This window comes from Misgurnus anguillicaudatus, chromosome 15 (assembly GCF_027580225.2).
Source record: "Misgurnus anguillicaudatus chromosome 15, ASM2758022v2, whole genome shotgun sequence".
In the NCBI taxonomy this organism is placed as follows: domain Eukaryota; kingdom Metazoa; phylum Chordata; class Actinopteri; order Cypriniformes; family Cobitidae; genus Misgurnus; species Misgurnus anguillicaudatus.
The window spans coordinates 28,644,497-28,653,336 of NC_073351.2; the positions used below are offsets into that span (position 1 = coordinate 28,644,497).

General features: G+C 35.7%; 1 long non-coding RNA gene across 1 annotated transcript; it reads left to right on the plus strand.

Moving 5' to 3' along the window:
- Positions 1 to 1,863: 1,863 nt before the first annotated feature.
- On the plus strand, positions 1,864 to 6,696 carry LOC141349789 (uncharacterized). The gene is made up of 4 exons (XR_012357822.1): positions 1,864 to 1,908; positions 1,998 to 2,037; positions 2,139 to 2,203; positions 6,259 to 6,696. It is a non-coding gene; the product is annotated as an uncharacterized lncRNA (long non-coding RNA).
- The last annotated feature ends 2,144 nt before the right edge of the window (positions 6,697 to 8,840 follow it).

The window sequence follows — 8,840 nt, forward strand, 5'->3', positions numbered from 1 at the left end:
GATGGTGTCAGCCATGCAAAGCACATGGTGAACAAATTGCATCTAAACTCTATAAAGTTCATCAAATACAGTCACAATCACTTAATATCTCGTTTCACAACATCACTGAACTTCAATTGTAACATTATTTGTGAAATTAACAAATATTAAGTTATACAGAAATCTCATTTCAGCAGAGCACATTTTACCTACCACCTCTCAGCATCGGATACATTTCTCTGCTGGGGGTGGGGCGTGGTTTCACAATCAAGTCACCTCACCCACTAATTACTTAATGTCGCCACAAGGGGTCCCCAAACAATTAATAAATGAACAAAAACACAGCAATTTTGGTGAAAGTCATAACATTTATAGTAACATTATTAACCCTGTTACATCTGCTTGTGTTAACCTATGTACACACAACTCACACATACACAACTTTGTGTTCAACTATACAGTAGTTCTTGAGTTAGTGATAACAGTGAATGCACAAAATAAAGAAATGAAGAGTTTCGTTGCAAAACGAGATAAATCCATTTTTTTTATTTTTGTCAAAACATGTTTATTATTACGTTATCATGTTATTATTTTGTTTTATGGTGCTACTTAGCTGTATTTTTTAAGTTATGAAGGTTTAAATCAAAACAAACCAACTGCAGTTGCATTGAAATTAATTGGAATGCACAACCAAAAAACAAGATTTCTGAACAATTAAAAAACGGTGGTTATCTCGTTTTGCAACGAAACTCTTCAAATTATCGTGAGTGCAGTGCTTATTGAACTGGGGCTCCAATAGTGCAATGCTTGTGGGACTGGAAGTGTGGAACAGCAAACTGCAACATGGAAAAGGGTTTACTGGTTTTTATTTAAAAACAAAAGTTTTTTAACAGTATTTGGATTGAGGCGGTTTCTGTTTTTAGAAAACACCCTATCACAGGGCACTGATGATGCTGGACAACATAAGAAGATCAGTGCCAGCTTATATAAATTGGGATATTGGACCTTCTGTTTGTTCCAATATCCCAATGGATCCTCAGTCCTTCTAGGTTATCCCTAATACAGTCTAGTCTTATAATAATAATAACAGCAGCAGCAATAATATATAATAATAAATATAGGCTATATAATATAATTACGTATTATTAGAACTAGACATATGCTAATTTACTCTAATGATCTACTGAACTAGGCTATGTATAATTTACTCTAATAATCTACTAAACTAAGTGTAATATAATATATAATACAGGCTATGATATATAATGATAACTATACTAGAAACTCACTACAACCTCGCCACTACTCGCTACAACACTTTAACATCAATGCAAACGTACTGCAAAACCCACAAGAGGCGCGAGTTTCGAACCGTAAGCGAAACTCAGAATGAAGCAATGACGTATTCAACAGAAAACGAGGCCTCGTTTGTCATCGTCACGTGATTTTCACGGAAACGATACAAGCCTCGAATCGGGGTTTCATCTGGAACGCCCCTTTTTGCTCGACACAAGCTCCGGAGCCTCGCTTCAGATGTCCCATCACTAGTAGCAGGACCTTGCGGTTTACAATGGTTTGTTAATGCTTAATTTTTCGTGGGTGTTTTTGTAAATATGTCTTAATTTAATGTAATTGCACAGAACTGTTCAGCTTATTTATATTATTATGGCTAACCTTATAAAGCCTGTTGTTGTTTTAGGAACAGTAATAATACGAATTGTTTATTTAGGTACTTAAAGAAGAGTATATATTTTAAAAGTTCTAATGTATTTTGACATTCCTTATAGCTTGACGTGGCTGAAGTCAATACTTCACCAAAATTACAACCAATGTTTGGCTCAAAACTTGCCTAATGGGAGTGTTTTCCCCTTTCATTATTTCTCTTTTTGTAGGCCCATTAGAGTGATTTCCTGCGTTCTCTCAAACATGGTAAAAGTGCCTTTCTGCCAGTTGATACATGATGTGACAGGTGTTGTTAATTATTACTTAGTTTATCTTTGTATTTTTTTTTATTAAAGGTCAGCGAATGGATTATCCAGTCACAGTACATAATGAAAGGTAAATGGCAATTAATTAAGTAATGTACAAAATGTATAAACTGAAGTGTATTCGCTAGCTACTAATCTCTGTCATATTACCTCTATCACTCTTTCTAAAAGACTTGCCAAAGTTAGAAGAAGCTGAGTGAATCTTCAGAGTGATTCTTCAGAGAGAAGATGTTATGGTAATGTAAATCTTAAGTTTTTATGTTGTATATATATATATATATATATATATATATATATATATATATATATATATATATATATATATATATATATATATATATATATATATATATATATATATATAATATAACTAGCCCCCCCCCCACCCATTCGGAACGCGTTTTAACTCGTACGATGGCCCGGCCGTGTCATGCCAAGGTTAACCTGGCTTCCAGTAGCTACAAAGCAAAAGCAATGAAACAAAATGAACAATTTGCACTGTCCTTTGCCTGTGATCCATCAAAGCACACAGATTTATGTTTAACATGGAAAAAGTCTGATTCCGCTTAAAATCACATACAAAAAGCAACCATATACGTAGCTTAGACACTCCTTTTTCATCGACGTGAGGAAAAATATCCCAGGGGCTGTTAAACTTGGTATTAAGATGTGTTTTCGTCGATCAGATCACAAGTGGACGAGAGAGACACATTACGTTTACACTTGGTGTTTAAATCTGTCTCTCTTTGTCCATTTTCAACTGCTTTCATTTTTTTTTGTATTAAGCCTTCATACAAAATTAAATGTAAACTCACTGTCAAATAATCAGACTTTAGGGCTCACCTTTAATATTAATAAGGTTCAGTCAGTGATAAATGCTGTAATGCAGGGCTCTAAAACTAATGGATCATTTTAATAACAAATTCTTCAATCACAGTATTAACTTTCATAGTGCCATAATTTTTATCAATTCACTATTATAGTAAAATCTGAAAAAGTGTAAGTGACCCGAAAACTTTTGAATGGTAGTAGGCTATTTAATGATACATAAGATAGTTGGACAGAAACATTTATATCAAAGCTCTATTTGTAATTGCATAGCAAGCTACATAATATATTGGACACTAGCATACTACTTCATATAGACTGTTTCAGCAGTAACAACATAAACAAGCGGCTGTCGCGATCCGCACGTAACTTCCGGTAAACTCCGCTAAGAATAAATAACAACAAAGTTCTTTAAACGTAGTTTATTTATATAACAAGCACAAAAAACAACACATAGATTACCTAAGAAACAAAAACATTTGTTATTTTCGACGAGGCATTTGTTCAAGAGATCAGTTTAGCAACAAGTCAGACCATCAAAAAAAGGAAACCGGAAGTAAGGTTCAGATCCAGACGTGTATCACGTGCGTCCGATGAAACCGTCTATACATATACTCATAACGAGAAGAATAGCTGCCTACATACTTTTATCTATTGCACGTTTCTTTCCCCCTTTTTAACACGTGAACCTGATTTTTCTCATTTGTAGTTCAGTTTTTGTTGCATTACATCTCCTGTTCTCCCTCCCTGATGTCACCATTGGAAGCTGTGACTTGACACGAACTAAAGCCGCACCTCCTTCTCATATTCTGAGTGATAGCTCTTCTCTGGGCGAACAGCAGATTCATTGATCTCATAATAACAATGATATGATTTGACGCAAGCACAGATGAGAGTTTAAATTCTATCAGGCATTGTTTTCCGGAATGCACGGCTCATGGTTGCTTAGCTGCAAAAGACGCCACATGCTCTAAAGAAAGAAGCGCATTGACCGGCATTTAATAAGTGTTTTTACACCCCATTAAGACAGCCAGCGAACAGCAGTAAATCTCATTCATTTCAATGGAAATCTGACGACTTCCGCCGACACGACCGAAAGTAACCGTTGGCGACTGTTTGGGCGTGTCCAGCGTAGCGAGAAAGTTAAGAAAATTTAAACTTTATGCAAATGTTGAGAGAATTTTGGGAGCGACCAATGAGAATGAAGCAGCGAAGTTCACATCATCCTTCTTTTGTCAGTTACTGGAGTGGATAGTACTCATTTGTTTATGACTACCAGATTTAAACATGCCTCATTGAAAGAGACGAGCGACACACAGCAATAACGTCGCTGGCTGTCTGAACGTGGGAAGTGACATGGGAACGGCAACGGGATGCAATAATGTATATCGAAATATCGGAAATGTGTTTAGAAGCCATATCATTGAAAAAAATTATACCTCGATATTTAATTACCCTTCATTCAGACAGCCAGCGACGTTATCGCTGTGTGTCGCCCGTCTCTTTCAATGAGGCGTGTTTAAATCTGGTTATCATAAACAAATGAGTACCATCCACTCCAGTAACTGCCGAGAGAAGGATGACGTGAACTCCACTGCTTCGTTCTCATTGGTAGCCTCTCTCGAAATTCGCTCAACATTTGCATAAAGTTAAACTTTTATGAACTTTCTCGCATCGCTGAACATGCCGATACCGTCGCCAACGGTCGCTTTCGCTCGTGCCGCCGGAAGTCGCCAGGTTTCCATTGAAATGAATGAGATCGCGTCGCTCTGCTACTGCTGGTTGCTGGCTGTCTGAATGGGGCGTTATTGTCCAGCCCTATATCACTACCTCTATCTCGCATAATAGTTTTTGTACAAACACCCGTGGCAGTCGACACACTCTGCTGAGCCTGATTTAAGTTGCAGAAATGCCGTGAATGCGGGCGGTATGACAAAATCCATCCCACACAATTTGTCATTTTATTTCATGGTAGCGGTATATATGTTTAAGATTTATGTTTATATTGTTTTTGGAATATACAAATTTGCCCCTCACTAATTAGCTTTAAATTAAATGCCCATCACAGTTTTTCAAATGTATTAAGTTCAAGGTAGTGTTAACGTGAAAATGCACTAAAGATAACAAAAAATTAAGGGTTGATAGACAGAATCTTGTTTTAAAATCAGTTATTTATTTTCTAGGCCAGTGGTTCCCAAACTTTTTCAGCGTGCGGCCCCCCTTGTATACGATGCATTCCTTTGCGCCCCCCCCCCCAAAGAAAATTTGTGACAAAAACTGTTATAAAACTCATTTTACTAAAAAAAAACATTAAATTATACTAAAAAGTAATGCTTTTGGTAAGTAGCCTTATTTTTTTAGGTTTAATTACACAGAATTCCTATAAAATTAATGTATTTCATAAAATGTCATTAAACTGGGGCCCCCCTGGCACCATCTCGCGGCCCCCCAGGGGGCCCCGGCCCCCAGTTTGAAAACCACTGTTCTAGGCTATTGAAGATATAGTATGCATTGTATTTTATATTTATGCATACATAACATTAGAAATAGGCATACAAACAAGTATGAATATGCACAAACCTGACAGGAAAATACATGTAGGCTATATGAGATCTTTAAATATGGAGATTATAAATATGACAGGTGCTATGAGGTAATGATCATGGAGTCTGTTTCGAAGTGGTCTTGTCGCTTTTTACTTTCTTTGTTCAGTCTCTTTTTTTGTCATTCTGAAAAAAGTTGTTGTCCTGTTAGCAAATGGATCGTCAAACTACATCGCTCAAGCGGCGTTCGCTGCTCAACATACAGTACAATGTTTCCTAAGTGAAAATGTTATTTACCATTTGTGCAGAATAGTAGATCGGATTAACTCTTTAACATTAACTCATTTATGTGACCAAATGAATCTGATCAGAGAAGTGACCAGGTGTAAAAAGGACATTTAATGACTGCTGTAATGTAAAAAAATGTTTTAAATAATGTAAACTAAATATAGTAAAAAGGACATTTTGAAAATTTTAATTGTGCAATCATGTTGAGAAAATTGGCAAAATAATTAGAAAAATATGTTTTTTTAAATTGTCAGCTTCGGACAAGAATTTTACTTTTGGTGCATCTCCAATGCTTAGTATATCTTTAATAGCCTACAAAAAATAACTGATTCAAAAACAAGATTCTGTCTATTAAGACTTATCTTTTATTTATTTATTGCATTTTCCCTTTAACACTAACTTTAACTTATATTTTTAAAACTGTGGTGAGCATTTAGTTTAAATCTAATTAGTAAGTGGCAAATTTGTATATTCCAAAAACAATATAAACATAAAGCTGAAACACTCATACTGTGATATATCTCATTTTGAACCACACTCTTCCATACACAATACTATGTTGTATAGGAAATATTTTCCCCATGTAGCCACAGTATGCGGTTCTAACTTCCTGCTTGTTTTTAATTCTTTAGATGTCTCACAAGAACCAATGAAATTTAGGAGACCTCAGAGTATGTCCTTGCTGTGACTGTGCAAAAACAGCTATGTTATGCCCGTGAACGGATTGGTGTATAAAAGGGCCTGCAGTGTTCAACAGTGTCTCTGTTTAATGTGAAGAAAATCCATCGCATTTGCACCAGAGGAGGAGCTTCAGTTACTGAATAGTCCTAAACAATGATCTGTGGTAATGTTTCAATTTCTAAATGTTTCAAGAAGTACATTTGTGTTTGTATTTGAGTTTTGTATGGTACCTGTATGTGGTCATTAAAAATTGAATTGAAATGAAATTGAATTGCTTTTCCAAATTCATTTTGCTGATGTATGTTTATGATGTTGTCTCAATTTTCCAGAGTCCTCTAGTGGCAATAATATTTATAAATTTAATTTGTACTTTTGTATTTTATGTCAAAAAAATTTGAATCATACAATTGTATATTACTATATATATATACGTTTATTTGCTCGTGGTATTTAATTTCTTGAGTGTGATGTATCCTGTGTAAACTGTGTGGGTGTATTGCAAGTTAGTGACTTTTTGGTTTAAAGTATGTTAATTGTAGCCCTACATGGTCTCTGATTTAAAAACTAGTCAAAACAGACTTGATTTAGTAACATTGAATCCTGCAGTAGATAAAGCTTGTTTTTTTATATTGCTTCAATGTTGCTATATTGTTAATTAAACTATTGAAATGATGTTCAATAAACATTGATTTTATATCCATCTTGATTGATTTTCCATCATTGAAATAACATTATTCTAGGCTGCAAACCTGATGAAAAATCAATGAAAAATGTCAACGTTGTTTCAATGATAATTGGGTTAATGGCATCAACATCAATTCTATGTTGATTCACTGTTGGTCTGCTACCTTAAGTGATTGAATTTATGTTGAATTAAGATTGGTTTTGTAACCATTTAGATTGATTTTGCATCATTGAAATAACATTATTCCAGGGTGCAAACCTGATGAAAAATCAATGTAAAATTTCAATGTTGATTCAATGATAATTTGGTTGATGGATTAACATCATTTCAATGTTGATTCACTGTTTGTCTGCTATCTGGGCTTTTTCTCCTGAAAGGCTGGGTTTTACGGCTCGACAGCTTATAAAAACTTATTTCTGGGTTTTTTGGCTTGTTAGCTGTACATATTTTCACACATATTTTCAAGCAGCTTTTATGCATTATTCTGTTTTTGTTACAAGCCAGAAATGACAAGGAGGCAGCCCCACACAATACAAAGTCAACGGAGACAGTTGGATTGTCCCCCCCCCCCCCCCCGGTGGGCATGGTTTTCGGGTTATGACGCAGTGCGCTCTGTCTCTATTCGTGCGTTTCAGGAAGAGAGTGAAATCTGGAGCTACAAAAATGTACGGTATGTGGAAAATAATGTGTTTTTATCCATAAATTACGCCAACATATTGTATTATACCAAATAATACACAAAATAACACTGTTTTAGCAATGCAATAAGTGCTCTTTATAGAGTTGTAATCCTCATGCTAAACAAATGCAACGTGTCAATAAAAGCAGTATTTCTGGGCCAAACTCATGCCTCCTGTTTCCTACAAGTTTCACAAAGTTTTTTTCGAACATGGGTACCCGTTACGTATCAGTGACCCCATACATCAATCAGAGTAAGAGCAAATTAGGGTGCTTATTAGGCATTGTTCCTTCGAGTAGAAGTTACAGGCATCACTGCACACGGCGACAGCATTGTTTAACAGTGGCAAAAAAACGTATGTGAACCCGAGGAAATTAACTCTTTCCCCGCCATTGACGAGATATCTCGTCAATCAAGAGAAAACGCTTCCCCGCCAATGACGAGTATTTATGTCTTTCCGCAATACCGCTATTATCCACTAGGTGGCGCCCTTCCGCAACTTTTTAAGGAAGTATTGCCCTATGACAAGCTGCTGCATGTCCGTGCCTGTTTTAAAGATCGCTCTGAATGGGATCTCTATGAAAAGTGTCCCAAAAATTGAATTATCTCTGCTTTTTGCTCAAAATGTGGTGTTTTTGCAGAAATCTACCCATATTTAAAAGCTGATTACAAAAGAACTACTGAAGGTAGGATGAAACGTTTTTTTTTTTTTGAAAGCAGAGGGTCTGTTCTTTCATTTGGTATATTGTATGTTTATATATTTGAGGAACAACATTTTCTGGAAGGCATTAAACTTTTGTGAAAATAATGAAAAACGCTGGCGCTGGCTGGCAACTTTTTTTTAAAAACGCTGGCGGTGAAAGAGTTAACTGTTTTTTTTTTACAGTGATTTGCCATAAAATCTTATCTGATCCTCATCTAGATCACAACAATAGACAAACAAAATGTGCAGAAGCTGACAACACACAAATAATTAGAGTTTCTTGTGTCTTTTTTGAAAACACCCTTTAAACATTCAAAGTGCTGGTGGAAAAAGTAAGTGAACCCTTGGATTTAATAGCTTGTTGAACCTCATTCGGCAGTCTATTGATGAGGATCGGATCACATTTTATGGCAAATCACTGTAGAAAATCAGTTCATTCCTAGGGGTTCACATACTTTTTCTTGCC